This window comes from Triturus cristatus, chromosome 4_2, assembly GCF_964204655.1.
Source record: "Triturus cristatus chromosome 4_2, aTriCri1.1, whole genome shotgun sequence".
In the NCBI taxonomy this organism is placed as follows: Eukaryota; Metazoa; Chordata; class Amphibia; order Caudata; family Salamandridae; genus Triturus; species Triturus cristatus.
The window spans coordinates 884261451-884275072 of record NC_140586.1 but is presented as its reverse complement, the minus strand read 5'-3'; the positions used below and the strand labels follow the sequence as shown (position 1 = coordinate 884275072).

At 49.8% G+C, this 13622-nt stretch overlaps 1 protein-coding gene across 2 annotated transcripts in view; it reads left to right on the top strand.

Moving 5' to 3' along the window:
• Window positions 1–13622, top strand: part of LOC146835335 (uncharacterized) — a 71594-nt gene that overhangs the window by 54802 nt on the left and 3170 nt on the right. The gene's annotated exons all lie outside the window — the stretch shown is intronic.

Here is a 13622-nt window from a genome sequence, read left to right as displayed (position 1 = left end):
AAACTTTATTGCATGCTCTCAAAGCTACACTAAGAACTCCCCTCATCGATAGGAAAGCAAAAATCAACAAAACAAAGTACACCGCACAAGAAATCAAGCAGCTTGAATTAACAAACATTAAAAAGCTAAATAAAAACTACTCTCTCCCTACTCACACAGGAAAAATACGATTACAACAAAACTCTTAGTGAAAATGCTGTGGATTAATACATTTGAATGCCTCAAACTTTGCGAAGCCAATAAAGCAGGCAACATGTTGACCTCATACATTAAACACAAACAGAACCATAGAAAGATAGTGGTAATCAAAGATAGCAAAAATGAGATCTGAAGAAAATCCTAGACACCTTTAGAAAACTTAATGAGACGTTATATTCTAAAGAACAAGTAACTGCACAGGAGCAATGTAGGAAATACCTCGTTTATCTGAATAAAATAAAATGACCCTATCAAAACCAATCTCTCTGACTGAAATCGCTAAAGTAATTGGTATACTCAAAGAAAAGAAGGCTCCTGGCCTGGACGGCTTTACAGCCACATTTTACAAAACATTCACCCAGTCACTTCAAACAACTATGTTACATCTATTTAACGACTTTGCAAACTCTGGAACTGTCACCGGTACCACAGCCGAAGCTGACATAATACTGATACCCAAAGAAGTTAAGGCCCTTACACTTCCCGAAAATTACAGACCCATTTCCCTGATAAACCTAGATTGCAAAATATATGCACAAATGGTAGCCAAGCGCCTAAACCTTTGTCTACTACAGTTAATAAGTAATACCAAAGTCGGATTTAAAAAAAAATGTATATGTCCAACGATAACACCCCCCTCCTATGCCATGTTCTAGACAAGGCAAAATCATCCACATCGCCCTCTATAGTCATTGCACTTGATGCTGAAAAGACGTTTGATAGAGTATCCTGAATCTTTCTCAAGGAAATCCCTTAAAGCCTTCAATTTAGGAGAGGGATTTATAACAATGATTATGGCTTAATAAAGCAACCCAAGTGCCCGCATCTGCGCTAACAGTTCCCTGTCGCACCCACTTAAATTAGAAAAAGTTTTCCCTTCTTTATTCCTGTTGGCGCTTGAACCTCTCCTTCTTGACGTACAAGGCAACCCGAAGATAACAGGAGTTAATTTCCACAGGAAAGTTGTGAAACACTATAAAACATAATGAAAAACTCACTCTTCAGAAAAGAAATATAAATTAGAGAAATTAATAACACAATTTATTTGGCAAGGTAAAAAAGCTAGAATATCTCTGAAAAAACTCTGCCTGCCCCAAATTTTAGGTGGCGTCAACTTAGCCAATTTTAGAGATTGCCAGACATCTGCTAAACAATGTACCTCCTGGTTCCAAGTACCTGATAACTACACCCCCACGTGGCTAGAGGTTGAAAGAAACCTATTGCATAAACTAGACCCTGTTACTCTACTTAACAACCAACTGCAAGCATATCACAACTTCTAAATACATTCTAAAAAATACTAGTAATGCCCTCTCTGGCACAACCTGAACATCACATATGATGGCCGGACTCTACACTTGGAATCATGGATCACCAGAAGCATCTTCTTTCCTCAACAACTAGGATCCAGAAACTCTTCTCTAACCTTCTCGAACTAACAAACCCAATACGAGATAGATCAAAAATTCTATAATTTTCTGAAACTAAAGACAGCTATTACCAAATTTAAACATCATTATAGATAAACGTCCCCTAGGGCTACCCCCTGCGCCCCTGTGTCCCTGATTCGTTTACACACCGGATATTCCGGAGCCGCAATACACGATAATCTACAGTTGCAGCATCCCCCATGTCACACACATCATGCCACCCACCACGCTTAAGGTACTGACCCTGAATGTCCGTAAGGTACTGACCCTGAATGTCCGGGGTCTTAACAACCCAGTTAAACGTAGGGCTGTCCTATTATACTTAGAAAATTCCCACGCAGATATCTGCCTCCTGCAGGAAACCCACTTATTAGCGCGTGATTGCCATCGCCTTCGGTCTAGGAGGTTTCCCACCCAGTTCATCTCCTCCGGGTCTACTAAAACAGCAGGGGTGGCGATTTTAGTGGCACAGCGGTGTCGGGGGGAGGTCCTGCATAAGGTTGCTGAGATCAGGGGGCGCCTGTTGACTTATCGCTTTGCCCTCGGAGGGGTGCCGTTCACTATTAGCTCCATATACGCCCGAATGAGGGATCTGAGCGATTTTTACATTCTGCACTCACAGAGGCCACGACTACACCTGACCGCAATGTCATTCTTGGGGGGGACCTCCATTTGCTGTTCGATAATGCTCAGGATAGATCCAGCCGGCGCTCTCATCAAGCCGGGGCCATTTCTGCGGAGGGGCTTGCGCGCTTGCAGGACTTGGGGCTATGCGACCTATGGCGCACCATGCATCCTCGTGACAGGGAATACTCCTTTTATTCTAATGCGCATAAGACCTACGCCAGACTAGACCATTTCTTAGTATCTGCTTTGGCGCAAGTCGCTCTCGACAGCAGCTGACATAGGGGTGGCGTCTATATCGGATCATGCTCCGGTGACTGTGACTTTCACCCTCTCGCCCACATCGCGTTCCTCCAGAGTGTGGCGTCTTAGAGACGCTCTCCTGCACCGAGAGGAGGTGGTTCAACGCATCCGGCGCAACATTCATGATTATCTCACACATAATGACAACACAGACACTACACTTGCCACTCAATGGGCAGCGGTGGAGAGGAGTTCATTTCGATCTTGGCGGCAGACAATAGGGAGCACGGATGCAAACGGGAAGAGCTTACACAACAGGCCCGGGAATTGGAACGGATGCACCAGCGGACGGGAGCCCCGAGATTATGGCGGCAACTCAAAGCGGTGCGCCAACAGCTAGCGGCACTCGACCAAGACATTGAGGCTGCGACATGCCTACTATGCGGGTGAGGACAGGTGTGGGTGTCTTTTGGCCCATAAGCTTAGAGAGGTTCGTCACAGACAGGGGGTTAAATTGATGTCTCGGGAAGATGGCACAGAAGCAACGGAGGATAGGGAGATCGCAGAGGCATTCCGAGATTTTTATGCGACTTTGTACGCGGGGGCCCCATTGGCCCGCTCTGATGGGATGGCTCTCCTAGACTCCGTCACACTGCCGGCTCTGTCCCCGGCTCAGGCCGAACATCTAGATAGAAGCATTCAAATGGAGGAGGTAGTGTCCGCCATTTCTTGTCTCAAACTTGGAAAGGCCCCTGGTCCAGACTGCTTTCCCGCTATCTTTTATAAGAAATTTTGTTCCCTGTTGGCCCCGATCCTTTCCCGGCTGTTCAATTCCTTTGCTACTCAGGGAGCTATCCCAGGCGACCTCTTGGACGCTTCGATAGCAGTAATTCCCAAACCAGGGAAAGATGGCTCACAATGTGGAACTTACCGCCCGATATCACTCCTTAACATAGACCTTAAACTATATACAGGGATACTGGCCGCCTGCCTCAGCCCCCATATGCCAGGTCTCACAGATCCGGACCAGGCGGGCTTCATCCCTGAGTGGCAAACGACAGACAACACGAAGCGGGTTTTGCATCTTATTGAAAAGGCTACTCGGGTCCCGGGGTAATTTATAATGCTGGCCATCGACGCCGAAAAGGCGTTCAAACTAGTACATTGGCCATTTCTGCAACAGGTGCTGGAGAGGGCAGGAATAGGCGACCGATTCTGCACGCATATCCTTAACTGTTATAGATTCCCCACAGCTGCCGTCAGGGTGAACGGCTACACATCCTCCTGATTCCACATTGAGAGGGGCACGAGTCAGGGGTGTCCATTATCCCCCCTCCTCTTTGCCCTTTACATGGAACCCCTGGCTCAGAGGCTGCGACAAAACCCAAAGATCACGGGAATGCATTTCGGGGGCTTCGTCCATACAATCAGTCTATACCCGGACGACGTCTTAATATCATTATCTGATCCGAGGGCCGCTCTCCCAGCGTGCTGGGCGGAATTAGAGGTTTGCGCGCAGGCTGCCGGGTTCAAGGTGAATGCAGGGAAATCCTTAGCCCTAGACTTATCGTTATCACGGCCTACCCGAGATCGTTTGCAAACCCGGCTCCCCATCCGTTGGGCGGAAGACACGATACCGTATCTAGGGATTCAATTTGCCCCGTCGCTCTATAAAGTGGTTCATACGAACTATACACTGTTACGTGACAGGATCCGCCGGGAACTCGACAGATGGCAGCACTATCCCCTCTCGTGGTTGGGTAGGGTTGCAGCGGTTAAGATGACCATTCTCCCACAGATTCTCTACCTCTTTCGCGCTATACCTCTCCGTCCACCAGTGGGATGGATTCGAACGATGCAGTCGGATCTGTCCCGGTTTATCTAGAACGGGCGGAAGCCGCGAATGTGGTGGGCGCTGGTGGTATTAGCACCGGAAGCGGGTGGACTTGGGGTTCCCGATCTAGGGCTCTACTTTCAAGCAGCCCAACTGAGATATCTAGTGGAGTGGAGCAGATGGGAATCCGAGAAACATTGGCTATTTCAAGATCAGGCGGTAGCAGCGCGACCTTTGCAGGACATTCCTTTCTTACGCAAAATACACCGGCCTCCTAACCTGTATGCCTCCTATATTACGCGCGTCCCTCTTGAAGTTTGGGACGCCACCAGTCTCACACATGAACTCACATCGTTCCCGTCTCCGCTTACTCCGTTGATGGGCAACCCCGACTTCACCCCTGGACTAGAGGATGCCACCTTTGCGAGCTGGAGGGCAGCGGGTTGCCGGTCTCTGTGTCATGTTTATGGGGAGGGGGGGTACACTCGTTCGTCCAGATGCAGAGAGATTTTGGGCTGCTGGAGACATAGAGTTTGCGGTATCTGCAAGTGAGACACTGGGCGATCCAGTCACAGGTTGTAACGCCCTGAACGTCTCAGGATCGTTTAACAGACACGACAATGAGGACGCAACCACTTGTGAAGGGTTAGTTCTTTTAATGAAGGCAAATAAAATACAAAGAACAAACAAAAGTTATAGTCACTGGAATCCTCCAGGCTAAGTACGTTACCAGCCCACAGCACGGATGGTCCTAACCGTCCTCTGCATATACGCCGATCCCGGCGTATGCCAACAGAGGGCAGAAATGAAATGGCCGACAATGCCAATCGGTAGGCTGTGAGGGGCACGAAGAGTGTTGGGGAGAATCGAGGAGTCAGGGAAACACCCAGCCGGGGTCTCTACCTGAAGGGAGCAGCCGCTCAACCTCTTCCTCAGACTGCACCGGGACGCGGAGTCACCTTCTGGTGATGCGTCACCGATACCCCAATCACAAGCAAGAAGACTGAACCGAGAGCAGCCGCTCGATCGATCCTGTGGACTTCCGAGTCTGTAACGCGGCAAACACCTCCTGGTGTGCGTTACAGCTGGCAGTCCCTGTGTCTCTGGTCGGGCTGGGAGTTACGACTCCAACCAGCAAAAGCGCCACTGCGCTTGGACTCAGCCGAGTCAAAAAGCGAAGCTCAATGGTTGACCGGTAGAGCTTCCGGGTCCTTCACAGGTGACGATGGGGCAAGACACGGCCCAGGGAGTAACGACTCGACCTACCTCCGTTCTTGCCTTACTGGAGCACCACTCCGGAACACTGCTCTTCACGAAGCAGGTACGTCGGTGTAAACACAATATCCGACAGCCTTGTACCTCCCGGTTCCTCCCTTTATAGGGCGTGTTTTCCTTGAGTTATGTAACAGCTCTCCTGTTTACATAAGGGCGTGTTTCCCTTGAGTTATGTAACAGCTCTCCTGTTTACATAAGGGCGTGTTTCCCTTGAGTTATGTAACAGCTCTCCTGTTTACATAAGGGCGTGTTTCCCTTGAGTTATGTAACAGCTCTCCTGTTTACATAACCTCTCAACCGCTAAGCATCCTGGGAGATGTAGTCCGTTTTCGCTGGTTACCGTTTTCCTCCCCTCGTATGACAGGAATTCTTGACAGTACATCCTCCCTCTCAGCGGCTCCCCACGGGTCCAGCGCTGGCAGGAAAACGCCGATGGAACAAGGAGACCAAGCGCGGAGCATGAACCCCTTCAGCCGGTTCCCATGAATGCTCCTCCGGGCCATAGCCTTTCCACGCAACCAGGTACCACAGCTTCCCCCTGCGCCATTTGGACGCCCGTATGCCCGACACTTCATACTCCACCTCCGACTCCACGCATACCGGCCTAGGTGTCCCAGACGGCTTGGAGGGTGCTGGTTTGAGCAATGATACATGAAAGACAGGGTGTATCCGCAATGACTGGGGCAAGCACACCTTCACGTTCACGGGACCCATACACTTGGTAATTCGATAGGGGCCCATGTACTTGGGATGGAACACACTGTTCTTTCGAAACCTCATGTTTCTTGTGGATATCCAGACGTAGTCTCCAGTGCGGTACAGTGGCCCGGGCCTTCTCTTCCTATCTGCCGCAGCCTTGTATCTTCTCTTGGCCTCTATTAGGACAGCCCTTGAGCGCATCAACGTGTCTTTTATGTGTGCCACCCTGTCCGCTGTGGCGGGAATCCTGTCCTCTCTGAACGGATGTAGAAATGGCAAGAACCTGGGATGTTGGCCATAGTTGCTATAGAACGGAGATGACTGTGTGGAGCTGTGAGTGGCGTTGTTATAGGCTATCTCTGCAACCCATAGCAAGTCGACCCATTCTTCCCTGCCCTGGTCCACAAAACATCGCAGATACTGTTTGAGCGTTTGGTTCAGGCGCTCGGTTTGGCCGTCCGTTTGAGGGTGGTAGCTGGTGGACAGGGCGGTCTTAACATGCAGCGCAGTGCACCAAGTCTTCCAGAATTGCGCAGTAAACTGCGACCCCCGGTCCGACACGATCACCCCAGGTAATCCATGCAGTCGTACCACATTCTTTAGGAGTAGTGACGCCAATTCCCCGGCCGTAGGGACTCTCTTGCAGGGGATGAAGTGCCCCATTTTCGTCAAGTAATCCACCACCACCAGTATTGCCGTCATCCCCTGGTCTACCGGTAGGCCCACCACGAAGTCCAGTGATATGCTATCCCATGGTCTATCCGGGGTCGGAAGTGGATGTAAGAGCCCTTGGGTTCGGCCATGGTCGGCCTTCATGGTAGCACACGTAGGACACTCCTGTCCCCACCTCCTGACATCCACTCTCATGGTTGGCCACCAGAAATGCCGTCCCATGCTAGCCACCGTTTTTTCAAAGCCCAAATGACCTGCGCATGGAGAGTCATGGCACCAGATGAATGCTTGTTTCCTTAGCCTAGGCGTGGGTATCAACAGGCACCTGCCCTTCAGGGGTATCCCGTCCTTCAGCTGCCATTCTCTGTGACTGAGGAGCCACCTCCGCCATGCGAATGACCTGATCCCTCTCTTTATTCCCCTCAGGAAAGTATCCGGTTGGATAACCCCCAATACCATCCTCGGGGAAATGATGGAACGCTCGGTTGCAGGCAATGGTTCCTTAACTGCAGATTGACGGGACAGGGCGTCTGCCTTCCGGTTTTCCGTCCCCGGCCGATATGTGATGCGGAAGTTGAACCCCGCAAAGAAGATCATCCACCGCAGCTGCCTGGGAGAAAGGTGTCTAGTGGCCATCATGAACTGTAGGTTCCGATGGTCCGTGTACACCGATACCACATGTCTTGCCCCCATCAACCAATGCCTCCATTCGGTGAAGGCGTCCTTGATTGCGAGAAGCTCCTTCTCCGCAATATGGTAGTTGCGTTCGGCGTCGTTGAGTTTGCGGGACATGTACGCAACGGGATGAAGCACCCCTGTGTCGTGGTTGCGTTGGGACAAGATAGCCCCCAGCGCCACATCCGACGCGTCCGCTTCCACCACGTAGGGGAGATCCGGATCGGGGTGAGCCAACACCGGCGCCTTACCAAAGGCGCTTTTCAGGGCCTCAAAGGCTTTGTTCGCTTCAGGGGACCAGACAAACTCCTTGGACTTCCTCAGTAGCTGTGTGATTGGGGCCACCACTCCTGAAAATCCATCTATAAACCGCCTGTAAAAGTTGGCGAAGCCAATGAAACTTTGGACGTCCTTCACGCTTTGGGGCACCGGCCATTCTTTCACCGCCTTGATCTTTCGTTCTGCCATCTCCTGTCCCTCTGGACTCAGCATCACTCCGAGGAATTCCACGGATGTGACGTGGAAGTCACACTTGCTGAGTTTACAAAACAGCATGTTTTCCCTCAGCTTTTGGAGCACAGCTTTGACGTGGTGTACGTGCTCCTCCACACTGGACGAATAGATGAGGATGTCGTCGATATATACGACCACGTAGATATCCAACTCCTCTCTGAATACCTCATTCAAAAAGTACTGAAAGGCTGCCGGGGCGTTGCACAGACCGAACGGCATGACGAGGTACTCAAAAAGGCCGAACCTGGTCTTAAAGGCGGTCTTCCACTCGTCTCCGTCCCTCATGCGCACCAGATGGTATGCCCCTTTCAAATCCAACTTGGTGTAGATACGAGCTTTCTTGACCTGTTCCAGAAGTACACTGATGAGAGGCAAGGGGTACCGATTTTTTATGGTTATCGCATTCAATGCCCTAAAGTCCACACAGGCTCTCAGCTCCCCATTAGCCTTCGGGATGAAGAAGAGTGGCGAGGCGGCCGGAGACTTGGACGGGCGGATGAATCCTAGCTTGAGGAGTTTATCCAGGTACCCCCGGAGATGCACGTTTTCAGGCTCCGTCAGGGCATACAGCCTGCCGCTGGGAACGCTGGCCCCTGGCACCAGGTCGATCTGGCAGTCAAACTGTCTATGTGGTGGTAGCACTTCCGCCTTCACCTCATCAAATACATCCTCAAAACTGTGATAAGCCTGGGGGAGAGCCACGTCTTTTTCTGCTGCTGTAGCCACCGTCTGACTCCTGCTCTCATCTGCGTCAAGGGATTCCGTTCTTATTCCACAATGCAGGATGCAATACGGTGACGTCATTTCGATGCGATGTGTTGGCCAATCCACAAAGGGGTTGTGTTTCTGTAGCCACGGCAATCCCAATATGACGCCATATTGGGGAGCTCGGATGATGTTAAAATCGATTTGTTCCAAATGGTTCCTCCCATATCTCATCGGAAGGACCCCCGTGTGCTGTCCGATGGGCCCCGTCACCAATCGCCTTCCGTCTACCGCATAGACGTCTTTGGGTACTGCTTTGGGAAGAAGCACTAGCCCTAGCCTGCATGCCTCGTTGTGGTCCATAAACATGCCAGTGGCCCCTGAATCCACCATGGCCACAACGGGTATCCACTGGTCATGCACTCCCACGTGCACCGTGATAAACAGGTGTCGTTGTCCCTTAGTGACCGAGTTGGAAAGTGAAGGGATGGATGAGTGACTCCGAGATGCCCCTTCTCTGGTCTTGGAGTCCTCTAGTTTTCCGCCGGTATGTCCACCACGGCAGTTACCGACCGGTTGGCCCGATAAAGTGACGTCTTCGGTTTGGCAGGGCATTCACGTACGTAGTGGCCTTTTTTGCCACAATATAGGCACAATCCTTGTTTACGGCGTGACTCTTTCTCCGTGGCTGTGAGGCTCGCTCGTATTGCGCTGATGTCCATGGGTTCTCCCTTGGATGCGGTGGAAGTTTCAGGACTTCCCACCGTCACATAGGATGGAAGGGATTTTCCTTTTCTCCCATGATCCCCCTTTCTTTCACTTAGCCTATGTTCCAGCCGTAATACCAGGTTGATAAGGCCCTCACATGTCTTGGGTTGAGGGTCAATATGAGCCACGGCGTCCTTGAGCTCATCGCACAGCCCTTGATGGAAGAGCGCCGTCTGTTTAGCAACAGGCCACTTGGTTTCCGCAACCAGCCTTCGGAACGCGTTGAGATACTGCACCAGGTCGTTGGATCCCTGTCTCAACTCAAGCATTTCACGGTCCGCCGTGTACGAGTCAGCCCTTCTGTCGAATACCTTCAGGAATTCCTTGCGAAAAGCACCCCAATCACATAAGAGGGGGTCGTCCCTGCTCACCAGAGGTACGGCCCATTGTGCCGCGTTTCCAGCCAAATAGGATATAAGGAAAGCCACACGAGCCTGACTCGTGGGGAACGCCTTTGGTTTGCACGATAAATGTAGCGCCACTTGTGTGAGGAATACCTGCACTGTGTTAGGATCCCCACTGTACCTCTCTGGTGTTGCCAAGGGGATGGCTACCAGCATTTCCACTACTACCGCAGGTGTCTGGTTCGTGAGGGAGGTGCTGGGCGTGAGCGGGTCCAATTGGATAGCATCCAGTCTGGCTTTTACATCGGCTGTTTCTTGCCTAGAGGCAGCCACTTCAACTTGCATGGCCACTAAAGCAGCCAGCACATCATCAAGTGTTGCCATGTCTGTTATCGACCGGGAGACAGTTAGTGTTATTAAGGTCGGATATTTTGTAACGCCCTGAACGTCTCAGGATCGTTTAACAGACACGACAATGAGGACGCAACCACTTGTGAAGGGTTAGTTCTTTTAATGAAGGCAAATAAAATACAAAGAACAAACAAAAGTTATAGTCACTGGAATCCTCCAGGCTAAGTACGTTACCAGCCCACAGCACGGATGGTCCTAACCGTCCTCTGCATATACGCCGATCCCGGCGTATGCCAACAGAGGGCAGAAATGAAATGGCCGACAATGCCAATCGGTAGGCTGTGAGGGGCACGAAGAGTGTTGGGGAGAATCGAGGAGTCAGGGAAACACCCAGCCGGGGTCTCTACCTGAAGGGAGCAGCCGCTCAACCTCTTCCTCAGACTGCACCGGGACGCGGAGTCACCTTCTGGTGATGCGTCACCGATACCCCAATCACAAGCAAGAAGACTGAACCGAGAGCAGCCGCTCGATCGATCCTGTGGACTTCCGAGTCTGTAACGCGGCAAACACCTCCTGGTGTGCGTTACAGCTGGCAGTCCCTGTGTCTCTGGTCGGGCTGGGAGTTACGACTCCAACCAGCAAAAGCGCCACTGCGCTTGGACTCAGCCGAGTCAAAAAGCGAAGCTCAATGGTTGACCGGTAGAGCTTCCGGGTCCTTCACAGGTGACGATGGGGCAAGACACGGCCCAGGGAGTAACGACTCGACCTACCTCCGTTCTTGCCTTACTGGAGCACCACTCCGGAACACTGCTCTTCACGAAGCAGGTACGTCGGTGTAAACACAATATCCGACAGCCTTGTACCTCCCGGTTCCTCCCTTTATAGGGCGTGTTTTCCTTGAGTTATGTAACAGCTCTCCTGTTTACATAAGGGCGTGTTTCCCTTGAGTTATGTAACAGCTCTCCTGTTTACATAAGGGCGTGTTTCCCTTGAGTTATGTAACAGCTCTCCTGTTTACATAAGGGCGTGTTTCCCTTGAGTTATGTAACAGCTCTCCTGTTTACATAACCTCTCAACCGCTAAGCATCCTGGGAGATGTAGTCCGTTTTCGCTGGTTACCGTTTTCCTCCCCTCGTATGACAGGAATTCTTGACACAGGTTCGCTCCAGGGCAGGGAGGCGCCTCTTCCCCTATAAGCGATGGCTTATCACACGCACATCAGACAAACATCTCGTTTCCGATCTTTATAAACCATTGCAGGTCAGATACAAACACTCATGTAACTCTAGCAGAAACCGGTGGGAAAGAGAACTGGGAAGAGCACTGAGTCATAAAGAATGGGAGGGCATCTATTACAGGGCGCTGCATTCTGCATACCACACGGGCTCACGGAGACTCTCACGAAGATTGTGACATACTGGTATTACACCCCAGAGCGCTTACATGCGATGGACCACTCTCGGGAGGCGACGTGCTGGAGGGGTTGTGGCCAAGTGGGCAGTCTAACTCACGTACTGTGGGACTGCACACATCTCCAATCTTACTGGAAGCAGGTGCTGGATGAAGTGGACAACCACTTTGAGACGGAGATACCGCGCTTCCCAGCTTATGTAATCTTAGGGCTGCCCAATCCTTTGACCTATCCATTGCGTTCACGTAGAGGCAGGCTGATGGCCATCGCGCTAGGGTCTGCTATACAAAACCTACTCACACACTGGCGTACGCCCCAATTACCGACTTTCACGGGATGGTTGCACTGTTTGTGGTATGTCCTGGGTATGGAAAAGTTAGCACTAACCATGGCAGGAGAAGGGGACAGATACGGGGAGTTATGGAAGCCCTTCTTGTCGCTCTTAGCCTCTGAATTTAGGGAAGTCACGTGTCCCCGATATTTGAGACTGTTACGTATCGCAGAGATTCCTGAGGGAGATGGGCATTAAAATTCGGCGGGGTCCCAGGGAAGACACGGATCCAGGGAGGGGGGGATGGAGTTCGGGGGATTGGGTTTTTTTTGGGAGGTATTCTTTACACTTAAAAGTTGTGTTCGACAAATGATTATTCAGCTACACACACTTGGATTATATGAAGCATGACAATGACCCGGATTGTAGTAATATCATGGCAATGTATGCTTGCGACCCGATGCATGTCCTTTTGGCTGATATTCAATAAAAACATTTAAACCATAGATAAACCTCCCTGCCAACACTCCTTCATAAATGTAACATTCTAGGCCATCAGGTGTCAAAATTATATCACTTAATGCAACCCAATGAGTTGAGAATGAATATGAGAACAACAGAATACTGGGATACTCATTCTTCTATACCCACATCTGAGACCGACTAGACAACATATGGAAATCTGTCACCTCACATAAGATCTCATCAGTACTACCTCAAATGAAATTCTGGCTAATTCACAAAGTTTTTGGGACACCTTCTCCCCTGCACACACTAAACTTTTTAGAGAACCCTGTCTGTTGGAACTGGTATGAACAAAACAGAGATCTTGCTCACCTCATATTCAGCTGCAAATCAGTAGGCCCCTTTTGGGATAAGGTTTTCTACTTTTTCTCAAACCTATTTAATATAGCTGCTAAGAAAGAAAATTCATATCTCATTAAAGGCTTCCTCGACCCGAACATCAGATACCCTGCCGACTGCCTTCTACTTTATCTTCTACTGACATCGGCAGTTAAGACGATCACCTCTAACTGGAAGACTACACACAAGGCTTCCTTTCAATCCAGGCTTAGTTTGGTATCACATATCTTAGGTGCTGATAGCATTGCTATGCGACACTCCCCATAGAAACCACAACACGGAGCTATATGGGAATACTTTGATAACTACTTCACCACCAACAAACCCCCATAAACTGAAGGCCCTATTTCTATACCTTTTCATTTGCTACTTCAATCTATACCAATCAATCTAGACAAATGATGCATACTGATGTTGTTTATCAATGACACTTACGATATTACCGTTGTCATATGTTATTTATAACACATAAATGTGATAAATTATGCATTTAAGGCTATGATATTATCAACATGTAAGATGTAAGTGTATAATGTTATGACATTATCAATGACAGCTGTGATGTTTACATTAAGTGACGTTGTGAATTAGCCATGATCCTTATACCTTATTAGTTCCTTTCCACCCATTTATTTCCTCCGTCTACTCAGTTTGATTCTGTTTTTGTTGTGTATTAAAACTAAATAAAAATTATTTTTAATTTAAAAAGAAATTGTGTATGCACATTCCATAATGTTTCCATGTA